General features: G+C 36.7%; 1 protein-coding gene across 1 annotated transcript in view; it reads right to left on the reverse strand.

The window, feature by feature from the left end:
• Positions 1-17,488, reverse strand: part of NXPH1 (neurexophilin 1) — a 150,342-nt gene that overhangs the window by 19,540 nt on the left and 113,314 nt on the right. The gene's annotated exons all lie outside the window — the stretch shown is intronic.

The raw sequence follows: 17,488 nt of genomic DNA on the forward strand, positions 1-17,488 counted from the left end.
TGCTATCTTGCTCATAATGGGGTAAGTCTACATAGGTAACAAAAGATACTTTTAAATTACTGTTTTAGGCAATTTAATCCAAGAAAGACGAAAACTTGCCCTAAGATCTCAGCAAGAGACACACACAAGTCCCTCCAGAAAGCTGAGAAACTGTGGCTTGTGTTATGTTGAAAATGTTTCATTGACTAGGAATTTTCAAACTTTCATATAACAAATCATACACCAATCTCTTTAAGTAGTTCAAAGAATCAGCAAAACATAGCAAAAACCATGAAAAGACTCAGTCCCAGACCTCTTTCTGTTACTGCAACTCCTCCAGTAAGGCAGCTTGCCAGCTTCCACAAACAAATCCCCTACACAGGGGAACTGAGGTATTGGATGGATTCAGTCAACAGGAACTTGTGGCCAGTGTGCCAGGCCACCTGTTCTAGAGGGAGTCAAGCCATGGAGTAGGATTGGATTCAATTTCCTTAGCAATTCTCTTTAAATAGTTTCCCAGCATTTATCAAATCTCTGCCACCTGGAGAAACTCTCTTTCTGTCTAGCAGAGAGAAGGAACAACAGAGCAGAATGTTTCTCCATTCCCATACCAGATTGACTCTGGAAACCCCTAAGTAACTGCTACAAATCTTACAATGGAAATACATAGTTTTCCTTGGAAGAAGATGAAAAAAATCCTGGTAGATTAAAAATAAAATTTTTAAAAATATATCCTTATTCATTTCTGTGAAAATTAATTAAAACTTTAGATCTGAAATAGAGAAACAGCTACAGTTACCCCAGGGGGAAGTTTCTATCTATTATTGTCTCATATTATTTACCTCACTAAGGCTCAGATGTTTGCAGGAACTTAAAACCATTCAGCAGAAAACCCCATTCTTAGTTATTAATATATTCCAAAGACAATGATCTCACCAACATATAAACACATGAAGAGAAAATATTTCACAGCATAAAAGCAATAAATATTTATTTCCATGCCTGATGGAAATATCTAAGGGATACATTGCTAGTATTTATCATTTATAAAATGTAACATGAAAAATATTTATTGACATGACTTTAGTTATACTGTGGGAACACAATATAAAAATAATATCCTGTTCAAATACAGCACTTTTCTTAAAGATGTCAAAGAACTTAACAACCAAATCAAGCTTGTCTACTACATAAGAATTATTATAATCATTACAAATTATAAATGGCAAAACCAAAGTACTGAAAGTTATCAGCTTACTCAAGGGAACCAAAAAGTGCTTGGAATACCACTATGACTGCAAAGTTGTAGCATCACCAAAAATCAATCTAAGAAGAACCAAGGACAGTTTTGTTGCATTTTGGGTGAGAGAATTTATGTAAATGTAGTCCCAGCAGAAAAGAATAGGCAATAAATTCTGGAATTAATTTTAAGCTAATATCTGCTTTGGTTCAAAATTCAGGAAATAATTGAAAGCTTAAAAATAGAAAGTACAAATAACTAATAGCATATTTTGAAAGGAAATGTGTACATTGTAATCCAAATGATGCGCTTTCTCTTCCCATCCCACTCCCCTCCACTCCCATCCTACAGTAAAACACCTGAATTGGGCCTATTGTAAAATGAAAAGAACTGAGAAGAATATAAAGTTTCCTTGTGCTGTTCCATCATTGGCAAAGTCACAGAGAAAAGTGAAGGTTTATAGTTGTTGTGGACCCGCGTGACACTTTCTGGAGAAGCAAGCTTTTTATTTAGAAAAGAAACAGATGTTTTGGCAGATAGCTTAGAAAGAATTCTGTCAGAGACTATAAACTAGGCTTGAAGGGGGGAAAAAAGTGTCTGGAAAAAATGTGAAGTATAAAACAAAAGAATCAAAATGACATGGATAAAATAGAAATGCAAGAAAAAAGACAAGGGCTTTGTTAAAACTGAAAAGAGAAAGTAAATGTGCTAAATTTGTTGTAACTTTGGAAGAAGTTTTAAGGCCAAAAAAATGAAACTTATCTCTCTCCCACTGACACAGCTCATTGCAGCATGAGCCTGGGAGATTAATTTTATAACAGCAGACAGAAATCAAATAAAAGGAAGACTCAATGCCCTTTTTAAGCATCAGTAGAAAAAGATCACAAGTACACAGACAATATTAAAATTCAACCAAGGTTTATGGGCAACATTTAAGTAGATTTGTCCTGAAAGAACAAAAAATAGCCAACAATATAAATGGAGATGGACATGCTACCATCACCTGCCTCTGCACACAACTTTTACTCTTTAATTTGTTTGCAGTCAAGACGCTTCTTCTGAGCCTAATAAATGTGTTGAAGATTTTAAACTCAAACTCACCAAGCCAATTCCTATGAATACCCTCAGTCTTGAAAAAGAAGAGCTTTTTCAAGAAATTCTCAGCCTACTCCATTCTGAAATCTACTGCTGCAGGGCAGCAACTTTTAATAATATCCTCTTTAACCTCTAAGAATAGCCTTTTCTGAAAAACGTGAAGGAAGATGATATTAGGGTAGCAATTCCAGTTAGTCAAGGCTCAGTCCTGCCATGCTCTAAGAGGGTAAAGTATCAGATGAAGATACTGTAGCACGTCTTGGTACAAAAATCTAAGTTGCAAATAAATATGGCCATATGCCAGATGCACTTCCAGCTGTGTATCTACTGTGGTCACACTGAGATTTAAACAAGTAGACATAAAGGGATCAGATACCATATGTCAGCTGCTCCATGGTAAAAGCCCATAGGTCAATCTCTAGTGTGTAGTAATGTCATGGTTTTGGGAGGAGTTGCTTTTGCTTGGTAACAGGAGGAGGGGGTTGCAGTGTAGGCCTGGTAAAGACTTCTTAGACTTTTTCCCGGCTTTGAGGTTGGGACCCACCTCCAGTCTGGCTGGGCAAATCTGGCACCTCTGCCATCACTATTTAAGGACGCGAATTTGAAATGCGTGGAAGGAGGTGGAAGGGAAGGGCAAGATGAAGGCGACCAGCCAGGATAAGACAGAAGGAGTGATGCCAGATCAGAGACATCCTTGCAGCCTGAAACAAGAAGTAGGGACTTCATGATGGAGGGAGAGAGAGATGGAGACTCCGGGTCAGAGGGAGCAAGTAGTTTAGACCCCAACCTGGACAAGATGAACTGGGGTTGCAGCAGCCCATCGGAGCAGCCGATGTAGGGCTGACCAATGTGTGGGAGACCCAGAGCTGGAGCAAAGGAGGGCTGGCATGGAGCACTTCTCAGAAGTGCAATAAGCAGCAAGGGACATAAGGAAAGGACTGACTGCACCCTCCATTCCCTGCCCCCAGCACTGCTTATAGGAAAAGGTAATGATATTGGACTCAGGGGTCTGAGGCCTGGAAGAGAGAAGGGGTGGGGGAAAGGTGATCTTAAAGGGCTGGTTGCACTTCCACCATTTGCCCTACTCTGTATTATTTTTCCATTGGACATTTCTGTTTGTTACGTTTTAGTTTGAGGCAGACTAAATTAAGTTTCATTTTCTTCCCCAAGCTGAGTAGCCTGGTCTATTTTGTTCGGGACCATCCACAGCAATGAAGCCCTCCGTATTCTTTGGGAGTTACGAAGTCTGTGGTACTTAAGTCTAATCGTAGTCTTTTGTCCCTGGATGGGCCTAAACCATAACAAGTAAATTCAAGGTAGAGCAAGACCACTTGTGCATAGAAGATGTGAAAAAGTTATCACAAGGAAAAAGCAAGAGCATAGATTTCTATTACAGAATACTCAAGATCACACCTTAAGATCTACTGCAATAAGCTTACTACATTCCGCAATAACTCTACCTGGACAGTAGGGATGCAGCTAAAGGTACGTTCCTGAAGATATCTTGAAGACAAAATTTAGTGTCTAAGTATCCTGAATAGTTGTTTCTATGAGGAGAGACTCATAGAGTAACACTTATTAGAAAAAAAAATTAGAAACATAACAGCACAATGAAAGTGTTGCACACTTCTGTCTTTTGTATTGTAACCTCTATATGAAGTCATTAAAAATGTGACATTTCTTACACAACAAGGAATGGAACAAAACAAGAAACCATAAGAAAATTTAGAATCAAAAAAAGAACAGCAAGGAAATTAATACAAAGGCACAGTAAAACTAACAGGAAGAAATAAGAAGGTTCCCTTGGATAGAACACTTTTTCGCATTCCATATACATTTCCATGGTAGCTTCCACTTAAAACATTCTCACTCTTCAGTCAAAACCAGATTTTCCTGTCTGATGGACATGAAAGCTCAAATTCACATCTGCAGATTAAATATGTTCTTTCTGCTTCACACATCAACTATTATGTGCAACATCATTTCTGGAATTGTATCTTAGCTCACAATTTGATGGTTATGGTACATCAGGGAGAAGAGAATGCACTGTGCTGTGCCACAGCTACATTTTTATTGACTCCACAGTACTGAATTGAGAACTTTTGTTTTGTCAGTAAACTTTTCATTTTCATCAACAAAGTCTGACTTGGTAGATTTAAAAGATGCAGATCTGGCATCAGTCTGACAATGGGATAGCAAAAAGTGTCTGCTTAGTCTAGGAATCTATTGCCACTACTTAGTAGAAGAAGCAGAAATGTTTACACCAGAAACATTAAGCAATGGCAGCATAGCAGACTTTACCAGCTTTTTCTCTGGGAAGAAAGCGCTTCTTCATGAATGGGGAGTTTCTGCACCCTCAGCCACCACAGCATTTCCAGCCTGTTATTCATCATCAAGAAACAATAAAAATTAATCTCTCCAATGGATCCCACTATCTTTGTAGCTTTCAGGCTTTATAACATGTGATCAGTCCTCCCTAAGAAAATCTACAGCCTCTCAGTTTAGTTCTGCAAATTCCAGAACCATGAAATAGAAAATGAAGCAAGAACTTCTAGCTTGCTCTCTCACAAATTCTCTGAGGCATCTAGCTAGGTCTTTCCTCCTCCTTCCCTATACTCCTTAAAAATCTTATTTGACTCTGAAAACTGAGTTTGTATCTTCTGAGAAACTAATTTGTCACTGATGAAATCTGATTAAAAGTAAATACCCCTCATTCTGAACAACTGAAGTAATTTCTTACTGAATGAAAAAGCCAAAAGTCCAAAATGCCAGAGGACAGATGGGTTGATCAAAAAGACAACAAAGTCTTTCTATTACCTTTGGTCTTAAGTCATTAATCAGTGTTGTTAAGAACTGTGGGACTTGTAGAGAGGTTTTGTAATAGAAAAACAAAAAAATACAAGCTTGACATTTTCACTAGCCAAAAAAAAATCAAGAGATGCACTCACAGCCATAACACAGTTGCTAGATCATAACCATCAGGTTTTTTATGTAAATGGAACAGGTCAATGACAAAATAAATGGGGAACTGATGGCATTTTTTTCAACAACAGCTTTTGACTGATTGTTGTCCTGACATGTTTTTATTTTCATTTTAGAAATAAACTCTGTGGCTACAATAAACACGGATCTATACGTTTTCCCTTGCAGAATTACTAGTCTATGTATTTTTTCATGGACATTCTCCATGCATTGATATATTACTAGGACATTTTAAATGACAAAATGACAGAGACAATGAAGATTTTTGCATCACAGATTTCATTATTTTTTAATAGCATGCTAAAAAAATTATGTTCAATAGCTGTATCTATGCATCCTTGATGTTGCTTGCTTGGTTTGTTTGTTGCTCTTACACATTACCTAGAAAAATTAGTTATATGCCTACCATTCTTTCTTCTAGATCATTCCCCTGACTGACATCGATTTGTACATGACTGCGGTGATTAGTCTTTTTTTTTTCTTCTCTTGATGTTCCTACAATTCTCCTACAGATTTCTGTCTCAGGTAAGTGTGAATTCTTTTGTTTACTTGTATTATAATGCCAAATTCTTCACAGCTGCAAATTATTATTTTTCATTTTACTTTCTTACGCTTCCCTTTCTTTGAATTGCTCTAGTAAATGAAAATTACCAGTATGCTGATCCTCACAAAATGGCTGAAGTCCCTTGCCTTCATTTGTTTGCCATTACCTGATAACTCCAGGACTCTTTCATCCCCTGAAGCAAATTATCTTCCCTTATCCAAGTAAGCTGAATGTTTTAGTGGTTGCTGCTGTTGACACCGATCAATATTTAATCCAAATTGGCACCAACTGTCCAGTGGATCTGATGCGTGCAGAGCCTTCTTCATACCACTGAATCCTCAGAATACATTGCAATGAAACATCAGCTCTCAAAAAGAAGTCCTAGGGGCACATACATGTAAAGAAATATTGGTTGGCTAGAAAAGCTTTTAGAAGTTTGTTCTGTCTTTCAGAATGTGCTACAGATAAAGCTTCTTAAAAATCCTCATCACTTACACCTGTCTCCCTCTTCCTACCTAATTTTTAATCTAACTGAGGTACTACTTAAATGTCTTCCTTTCCTGAGTGAGTTCTGCCTGTAACAAAATAATACCTTTCTGAAAGTAAATATTTAGCTGTCACTATCCCCAAGAGCAGAAATGATACTTAAATATCAGCAATTTCTTGTCTCACAATTTTTAGTCACCACTGTGAATATAGTCCATGAATATCCTCCCTCTATTATAGTATGATTTTGCTTATAACTGTTCAGGTTCTTGTGTTTCTCATCTTTGCAATAGACTCCATCTGCCACTGGAGCTTTGCTGATCTTTAGACATTGTAATATCCTGATCGTCTGTTCAGTTATGGTCTTGATTTCCCTCAGTATCTCTTCTTTCTCTCACAGGAAGTTTACATCCATTTCCAGCATCTGTCACCCACTCTCTTGTGAATATTAAGGCAAATCATTAATTTAATGTCTATAAGTTCTATCCATTAATTATGCTAGTTTCTTACTCCTGTTACCTTTATAGACTTCCCATACAAAGTACTTTAAAATTACTTCATAAAACAGCTCAGGATGTCTTCTCTCATGCTGACTTCTCCTGTAGGCTTAGGCTTCCCACAGAGAACACATATTTGCTTTCGTCTATGAAAGTTAAAAAATAAATATATTGTGTGCACTAGTTTTTCCCCAAATCTCCCATTAATTACCTGGTCTCAACTATGATGTCTGGTAATTGCCTTGATCATCTGTATTAAACCCCTGATTTTCAGGGAACTTAATCTTTTTTTTTTTCAAGCATTCTGATATAGCTGGTCTTGCAACAGAGCTATTAATGGTGAGGATTATTTAAAATTCAAAGTAATCAGCTAAAGCTTTTGAAAAAAATTAATGAGATGGCATAAGTAACTGTCCAACAAAAATGGACAGAAGTGAGTTTCTGTCAGTATGACTACTCACACTGTATTTTTGTATGTATCTGGGTTATTTTTTTATTACCCTCATTCAGACAATAGATTCTTAGTTTTACACGTTAGAAAAAAAGGGACAGAGTGCACCACTGATACAGCTTCCTCTTGATACAAGCCAGTGCTTCCCCTTTACCTGTAAAAACTTGTCTAACCTGCCTCTAGAAATTAAGATCACATAATCTCCACTGTAAATAAGTCAATGGCCTATATTATACACTTCAGTCTAAATTTTTGAGATGTTTCTGCACAGCATCATTAATGAATGCCCATTGATTAAAACAAAGGTCTTGTTCATCACAAATCTCCACCTTCACAACATCTGTTCCTCTGGGGAACTCTGGTCACCTCACACAGAATCCAATGGAACAAAAGTGTCTGCCTCTTTGACCACTGTCTGTTTATGATTTTCTAATCAGACATAAGCTATTTGCCTTCATCTCCAAATTACTTCACATTTTTATCCTACCTATCATCCCCAGTGAGTTCTGTCTCCAGTTAGATCATAATGCTGGCTTCCATCACCCATTTGTCAGAAATTTTTAAACAAGCTCCTCTGTGATTTTTTTTTCCAAGCATCTGCCACACATCCTCATTATCTTCTTTCAAATCCCTCATTAAAACTCTCTTGCTGTGATGCCTAAAAAAACCATGAGAAAATGTTTAAGCTAATAATGCACTGAGACGCTTTCTCTCATGCTGACCAACATTGCCTCATTGTCTCCTCGTGCTCCTATAGCTGTCTGGATCCATGTGTTGTCTCTGATATTTGAATCATAGCCTCCCCATGTGTTCTTGGTTTATGACTCTGAGCTCTTTGGTGCTGATAATATAAACAATGATCAGTAGAAAAGTGTTTTCCTTCTCATTATACTTGGCTAGCTCCTGCAAACATGTTCACACTTCCCTTGTGTGTTAGTTTCTAGCAAGTAATTATAGAGAGCATTATAATACAATCTCAAAGTCCTCTCTCCCTTTTCAGAAGCAAACACATAAGTGAAGGACTAATTCATCCTCTATTCAGAAAAGATGTTTGAAAAGTAAAACTATAGGTAATAGGGAAAAGCTCATGTTTCAGCACTTTTTTTTTTTTTCCACAGAGGACAGAGGAGTTCAACCCCATTTTCACTCCATCCTGTTCCAGACCTTTAAGACAGAACAAATAAGTTTCTCTTTAAGGAAAGGATGAGGTCTTTCCTGTGGATTAGCTGTTTTCTTTCTTCCTTCCCTGACTGCCACTGCTCACTGCATATAGTCTGAATCCTGCTGCTTTTGAAGACACTCACCCCTGCTCTGGCACTTGCAATGGACAGGAAAGAGCTTTCCTTGAGAAAGGGAAAGAAATTTTTCTTTTCTATTGAGATGGACAACAGGATTTCACAGCTTCTCAGCTTCTCAGCTCAGCATTATTTCCATGCCCAGGTCTTAAAGTTTTTCTGTAATCCTCCATAATACACGCACCCAAAGAAATTCTGCATCTGCACTAAAAGGAACCCTTCCTATGACTTAACCTCCTCTTCATTCATCTCACAGTGACAGTGATGGTTTCTATTCCCATTTTGTATTTTAAATCCTCTACATGTATAGTATGTCCTTAGTCACTGTATTTTTCCTTTTATACTTTGCTTTTTTCTGTCCTTTTAACCAGATTAATCCAAAACACATGCATTGGTCAAGGAACAATCCCTGTTCACAAGAAGGGGTAGGTATTTCTCTGGTCTGACACATTATCACTGTGGATATTACTGTAAAGGAGTCCAATTCATTAACATGTTCAGCTGATAATTGTCTACCACCTGGAGAACTTAAGCACCTAAGAAGAGATTGATCTGTAAGAAAAACATTTAAATTTATACACTTAAAAATTATCCACAAAAATGAATAAATTATACAGAAATAACTCAGTATTGCATGTAAGCAGTCAGCTTTGAAATCTATATGTTCCATATAGACAAAAACACATGAAATCACAGACTTTGTATTGCTCAAGTGAGACGGGACTTTGGGAAAACTTGATACTAAGTTTCTCCTCTGTGCTTCCATTTTGTAAACAAAGAACACTAATAATGCAAGCTGATAAATTCTATCAGTTACATTCATGAAAGATTAAACTCTGCATCCTATCCTTTAATCAATCTGAGTTATAAGAAAATTATTTAATTATGAGAATTTAAGCATCATAGAGATTTAGTAGTTCATTAATCCTCTAGCACCTCCATGGGAGGTAAGCATAAAACTGCAGCTCAAGCGCTAGGCAAAGTCAGAGCTTATTCTAGCACAGAAGCAGTTTGGAGACAACATGGAACAGGTGTAACCTTCACCTCTTCAAGAAGCATTTCAGAATTGCAACTGTGGATCATCTTTGTGCTCCTAGGGGAGTGAGGCAGCTTCATGTTGTTAGCATAATCTCACTCTACAAAGACAGAAAATTCAATCCTTTCTTTAATTTCTTGTTGACAACATCATGTCAAGCCTGATCAACCAGTCTCTCTTTAATTGTAAATTATAGTCAAGAGAAATTCAGCTCTTTACAATTTTCACATCAGAGACCTGTTGGAAATATAATAATGAATAGTGTAGCCTATCAGAAAGCTCTGTTTCCCACAGTCAGCACCTGCTAGAGCCTTACTAGCAGCTGTGTAACTCTAATGGATACATGTTATAAAAGAATGGACTTTCACTCCATGCAGTATATGCAAAAAAGCTCATGTATCATAAACATTGCAGAAGCTCTGCTTTGACAACTCACAGTGTAAGGATTTTGTTTTCACATAAATAATGCTAGTAAATTTTTTTAGTTAGTCCATATGGTTTCAGAAAGCTACCTGGAGTGAACAGTTCCATCTTAAAGTGTTGAGCCACCTTAAGAAGAAACTCAAATGGTGTTGAGGGGAAAAAAAAAAAAAAGGGGGTGAGAAAAAGGACACGCCATAATCCTCCAGAATTTCTCTAACTTTCACTGATTTTCTTCAGTGGGTTTTGATCACTATCCTGATATCACTTCCAGTATGTCTTATATCAATTTCAATCTCTCTCCAAATACAGACATCTTCACCTGAAATTGTGTTCTGATTTAGCAAGAAATGACCTTGCACGACAGCATGAAGGATAATTTAAGTGATCTGAAGAAATGTAAAGTAACCCCAAATTACATTATTAGACCTTATTTTAGGTTATTTATCTACTAATACTAATTTGAAAACAAAAATCAAAACAAAAAACAAACCAAAACTTCACCTAGAAAAGCATAGCAATAATAGGATAATGTAACAAATGAAGCTAAGGAGGAGAATCAATTACCTGATCTACAGTCTATGGACCCAATTTAAAGTTATGCACCATTTACAAAGATCTTTTGAATAATTCACTCAGGGGAAAAAAGTTCAAAAAGTGCTGTCCAATAAAGCACAAAGCTTTACAGTTCATTTAAGCCATGTTTCTTTATGCACAAATGGCCATATCCCCATTATGTATCCAAGGGTGTGCTATCACAAAACAAGGTGGACTGTGACAGAAAGGGACATGACCCATTCCAGCATACAAAATACATGCATTACTAGTGCTCGTTTTGTTGAGGAGAAGTAAAAGAGGTATAAAATGTCAAACCGCCTGACACAGCCTTAACTTAAAATAAACGTTCATCACCTTTGAGGGTTTTATTCTGGGCTTTGCTACAATAAAGGATGAAGAGGAGAAGAAAGAAATCTAACCACTTAGAAAAATTGCCCAAGACAAGATATTTATGCTAAAGTTGAGATATACTATTTGCAGATTTTGTGGCCCCACATTGTTTACAAACATCTATCACTAACTTCCAAGGTAAAATCAATTATCACCAGAAAAAGGCTTTTGATTACTCAGATTTTGAAGGAAGTAGACAATACAAATGCAGTGGTACAGTTTAATAAATTGAGGAAAAGTGACTGGAGAGATTTTCTAAAGCCCAGGTTAAAATATATTTTTTATGAACAAAGAATTGTCAGAGTCTCACATCATACCATGTACTACACTGTCTAGAATCACTGGGTAGAGAGGAGAGTGAACTAGTTGAAAGATCCCAACACCATGGCATCTTTATCAATCCTCAAGGAAAAGGAAACTTCAAGGAAAAGTGCCAAAAACAGGAGATAATTTTACTAAAACGGCCAAAGCATTGCCAGGATATACTGTTACAATCTGAAGTCTAAGATTTCAGGAGACATGTTAATGAACTGTATTGAATTCACAGAAGAGCTCTGAGCATGATTAGCAGAAAATCTGTTCATAATAAATACTGCAAGAGTTCAATATTTTCACAGTAAATTAGGAGTAATTTGATCTACCACTTAAAAGAATGTATATAGGAAACAGAATAGCTTCTTTGGTCTATAGCAGACTACAATTTTCAGGGGAGATCCCAAAAGACTTCAGAAAACAATGCTGAAGGAGAAGCTGCAAGTCTACAAAGACAATAAAAAACTTCAGGGAGAGAATGAATCAGAATAAATCTATTGGAGATATGAGTAGTCTTCTTAACTTCAGGACATAGCTAACTGCATTTAGAACATTATACCTCCTCTTGGACCACTTGGTACAGGAGAGGTGTCAGCAAACTGGAGGCATTCCAGTGGAGTGCCTTGCAGATGGTCATAATTGCTGGATGTCTGCTACCTAAAAGGAAGCCATACAGAGGATGGAGACAGGCTTTTCCAGGAAATTTTGTGTAAAGATGAGAAACAACAATCACAGAGAAATTCCCGTTGAACATGAGAAAAAAAATTTCCTCCCCATGAAAGTAACCAAACACAGGGAGAGGTGCTGGAGAGACTGTAATACCTTCATTTACAATGGACATTTACAAACTAATCAACCTGATGAACTTCAAAGTGAGCTCTGCTATGAGGAAGACGGTAGTGTAGATGACCTCCAGAAGTCAAAACCAGAGATGGAACTGCAGTTATACAAGCCCTCCTTCAGATTAGAAATAGGAGTAGCAAATTGCAAAGTTAAATACAGACTGTAAACAGATATATTAAAAAGTAGCTACAAAATCAGAGAAAGAAGAGTTAATTGATACTGAGAAACAGAAGAATTTTAGTAATACGTTAGGTGTTAGGCTGAGGCGCACAGGTAGTTATCAGATTATTAGCTAAGAAATTTGGGGCAGTGGGTGAAAAAAGAGTGACCATTAATGTTCCTTTAAGTTTATAAGGGTTAGCTTTTTAGTATTGAATGGCATTAGATATTTTGCCTCTCAAAATTGTTTTTTGAAGCTATTTCATATCTTTCCTTTGAGCATCAGGCTTGAAAGGTCAGAGAGGAAAGAAATATTTTGAGAGAAGTATTACTGCACTAGAAAAAGGATGTTTGTATCCATGTTGTGGTTTCTAGTCCGCTGACAATAACCAAAACACAGAATTGCTCACTCCTCTCCAGCTGAGCGGGAGGTTGAGGAAAGTGAGGAGGAAAAGGTAGAGCTTTGTGGGTCGAGATAAGGACAATTTAATGGAACACCAGAATGAGAGAACAAACAGCCATAACGACGGCAAAGGAATAGAGAAAGCAAGCGATGGCCGTTGTCACAGCTCACTTCGGCTGGCCAAATGCTCAGCCTGGACAGAAAACCGCAGCTCCCGCGCGCCGCCGGGCCCCGGCAGCTCCCGCCGGTCTGAGCTTGACGTCACACGGCAGCCACCAGCCTGGCCGCGCCCCCTGGCGGCGCCTGGGGAACGTTAACCCCATCCCCGCCAAACCCAGGACAATTCATTACTGATTTTCGGTAGGTGTTCATTCAAGTGTGTATTTGGTGTTCAGTTTTATTCTCCTCTTCCATTTCCATAAGGGTATTTTTTTGTGTTAGGTGAAATATACTATATTCTGAGTAATTCAAATGCAAGATTCAGGGCTTTCTATGATTGATTCAGAGGAGGTACTTATTATGGTGGGATGGTGAGCATTGAGAAATTGTACAGGGAAGAGTGAGCTTATTCAGAGGATTATAGCTTGTAGAGAATTTGCTTCTAATGATGGAGTTTAGGGAGGCTGAAACTGCATGAATTTTGCAAGGATATCAATGCATTATAAAAATAGAAATCATTTTATTGTGAGGAATGCTACTACAGAAATATAGTAGGAGTACTTAAGTAAGCTCCATAAAGAGAATGAAAAGGCTAACAACAAAATGGCCACTTTCCAGACAGCTAAGCCAAATTTTCAAGAGATTCAAGAGGTAATCAGAACTCCTAGGAAGAACAAGCACCAGGTGTCGATGCCGTTGCTGTTGAAACATTAAAAACAAAAAGATGCAGTCTTAGAGACCTCATCCAATTTTATATCTATAGAGAGGTCTTTGAATATGCTAAAAGAGTTGAAGAAAACAGGTATATTTCTAATTTCAGACAGGAAGATAAAATGTAGAGACAGTCTGCTTTCTCTAGTCGCGATTCATAGAGTCCTAGGTTTAAGACTTTTATATAGATTTTGCCCTTATAAGCAACAAAAAATAGGAGAATGCTAGTGTTTCAAGGCATATATAACATTTTGTAAATCTCATCTCTATGTATCACACATTTTCAATCCTTCAGAGACAAAGAAAAATTGTAGTATTATCAGCATATATATTTTAGCTTTTAAGAACTGTGTGTTAGCGTTTTCCAACATGGTCTTCCTCCTGCAGTGAAAAAAACTGCCTAATAAAATTATTAGGGCAGTAAAATTGTGTGTATGTGATTGAAAAGTAGACTATGGCATGGGAAATTCCAATGCCAGTAAAATGAGATTATGCAAGGTAAAACTATGTGTGGAAAAGGTCTGGTAGGAACCTGTAGGAAGTTTATGAACAAAGTAGTGTAGAATGAAAAAAGATCTAAAACAAATTCAGTAGAAAAGCACACAGTCAGAATTCTGGGACGACATTCCAGTCACAAACCTCTTGGATAACAATTATTATTCTGCTTTTGCATAACTATGTAAAATGCTGACCAAGGAGAAAGCAGAAAAATATGGCAAGCACTGCTAAAAATCTTTAATGTCAAGGTGACGAAAAAGGAGAAATAAGAATCTGATCTTGATTCATCACAGTGATATTCCAGTTTTATAACAGTTGGCCTTCACTGAAATTGATAGCTTCTTGAGTATAATTTCAATAGTGAATCAAACTGAGTACAAACTCAGTAGTGAGTTGTGTTTATGCATTGAGCTAGAGCTTCCTTTGTTATGGCTGTTATTTATGACCTGCCTTTGCAGTCATACTGTCTTTGAGGTATGTTTCTGAATTATTGTCAGACATGATACTCTACTTCATTACATAAAAAATTTGCTGATGGCTTATTTTAATATCCCTATGCATGATGCAACCATACTTTGTCTTCATTCAGTTTTGATTTAACTAAAGTTACCTACCTGAATATTTTGCCTTCCCTTTTTCTTTCAATCACCATTTCCTGCTCCTTTTCATTTTCTACATTATTGCTCTAGGCAGTTGTAAGATTGAGTTAGATTGAGTTCTTTTGTTACTAGTTTTGATTTTACAAGTTATAGTGTTATTTCAAAATCATCAGAAGAGGCACCTGATGCTGTTATTAGAGATTAGTTGATTTTGATACAGAAATTTTCTATTTCTTGTACCTTTTTAATAAATAACTCCTAATAGGAAGAAAGCTGACAGTTGGCATCTCTGACCCAAAAGAAGGGTAAAAAGATCATTGACTTTGGAAAAGAATCACATGTGGAAATCAGGGTTATCATGTAGCATTTCATTATCATGAGATTCAAGAGGAAAAGTTTGCTCCTTATTTCCTTTTACAGATCATCAATAGCTTTTTAATCAAGAAAAAAGAGCCAAAGGTAGCATCATTTATCTAGGGCTATATAATGGAAAATAAAATCATCGTATCTGCAAATGAACAGTGCAATTAATGAACAAAGAATAAATGTATTTCTTGAAAGGACCAAGTCAGTGCAAACAGGTAACTGTTTAAATGAGATCATCTTGAATAAGCCAAAAAAAGGAATGTGATTTACAGGGTTCTTGTTCAAACTGACAGATTATAGTGATGATACTAACACAGGACATGTTTGATGTTTTAAACAAAACCCCTATTTCATCCAAAGATTTTTTTTTTATCTTTCTTTGTTTTGCTTTAAAGATTAAAACTTTTCCTCTACCCAAAGCCTATAAATTCAAAGGTGTAATCAAAATCTATAAACAAATATAATATAAATTATGCAAATGTTGTGTTAGATCACCTAAACAATTTAAATCACTGCACTATTACTCTAATCTGAACTTTAGGAAACAGTATCTAGTTTCCACAGCAACACTGAGCACTTGAATTTAAAAATAAGAAAATGTCATGATACTATGATACAAGAGGAATTCTTACACGTACCATTATGACACCATCTTCTATTGTTTCTATGATGTAACTATGTAATTTCACTACATTGTGAAATATTTGTGCTTGGGTAGTAACTCTAGTTGGGCCTAAGAACAATTGTAGGTGAATTGTGAAGAGTAACCACTTGTTTGTCAGATTGTGATTTTTAAGATTCTTCTATATACTTTACATTTAGATTCTAACTGCCTCTGTGTTGTCTTCTGTATTCTTCCTTTATACTTATTATTTACTCACATCTTCACATCATAAGATCAGATCACCTGGAGCTATGACTTCTGCAAAGATATGGAAACAAAAGATATGAATAAACTTGCATAAGCGTACATACACCTACATGTACGCAAACCAAACGCACAAACAATATTGTTTCTGAAGCAATACCACACCTGATGTCAAATACATCCAAGCAAAAATATTAGCATTGGTTTGGTAACTATACATAACAGGCTCTGCATTTAGGGAGACAGAAACTGAGACTGGCTCATCTGTTTTGGAAAGCCTCCAAGCTTTGTTTGATTTAGCTTTTCATCGAGTGTCAACTGAGTTTCAAGTGAAACTTCCTTATCAGTTCCAAACTTTCTTGCAAGACTCCTCTGACTGACAAAAGAATGACACAGCACTAGCTTTGCCTAGCCAGCTTTGCAGACTGCTACAGCATTTAGATGTTCTGGAGTTCTTGGACTGATTTAGCATATCGAGGGAGTAGTGTCTGGACTCCCTTGAGCACAACTTGTGATTTATGGCTATGGCCACCATAGAGGATATTGCAGTAAAAAAAAAAAAAAAAAAAAAGCCAACACCAAAAAAACACACAGATCATTTCCACATTCTCTCTGAAGCACTGTTTACAACCTAGTCCTAGTAGACTTTGACTAAAATAATGGAAAACTCATATGTGATTGGTTCCATAGCCTTTACAAATTTCATCTGGGTTTTCACTCTGAAGTGGTACATGGTTTGGACAGCAAGATTCAGCTTGAGGTTTCAAAGCTATGACAGGAGAAAAATGCTTGCACAAATCCCAAGTAAGAGAAACCACAAAATGCTGAAGGTCAAATTCTTAATCATTTATAATGTCTTTTCAAATCCTGAAATGGAATACTTTAAAGTTAACTGTATAAAATTTAGCACTTTTCTATGCAGTAGTCTATCAGGGCACAGCTCTTTTCAACTTCTAAATATGATATCAAGCCTAAATCTGTTAAATCTCCCTGCTGCATATTTTAAAGAAACCAAAATCTTTAGTGGATTTTATTTCACTACATCTCTGAGACATACAAAGCATTCCTACCTGTTTTTCACAGCTAGGATTGGAGGGTCACGTTTGTCAAGGCATCTAAAGAAGCAGATTCTATGTCCCCAGAATTTTTCAAATTTTCAAAAGTATCTGTGCACTAAGGCGTGAAGAAAATGTATATTCAGAAAGCAAAATAAATGAGCACCTCCGTATCTGATAATCCCACTGTACTTAACCATATCTTTAAGCACATAAAAGCCTATGTCTTTTTATTTCAAAGTCATTTGTTCACAGCTTCATGGAAGGAAATGCTCATTAAAGTAAAAATAGAAGATGGGATATCTTGCATGTCTGATTGTTGTCCTTTTCCTGAGATATCTTTCTCTGAATGAGTTTGGAAATGCACAGTTTGACTATTTAAAGGCATCCTCATTGAGTAACTATGTAACCAGGAATATGGAGCTAACTGAAAGCTGCCAAATGTACATTATATGTTTAACTATAGCCATCTAGTGTCATTTTAGATACTCTAATAAGTTATCCAAGACAGCAGATAGCCTAAGGCAACAAATATAGCTCTA

This window comes from Colius striatus, chromosome 5 (assembly GCF_028858725.1).
Source record: "Colius striatus isolate bColStr4 chromosome 5, bColStr4.1.hap1, whole genome shotgun sequence".
Taxonomy (NCBI): domain Eukaryota; kingdom Metazoa; phylum Chordata; class Aves; order Coliiformes; family Coliidae; genus Colius; species Colius striatus.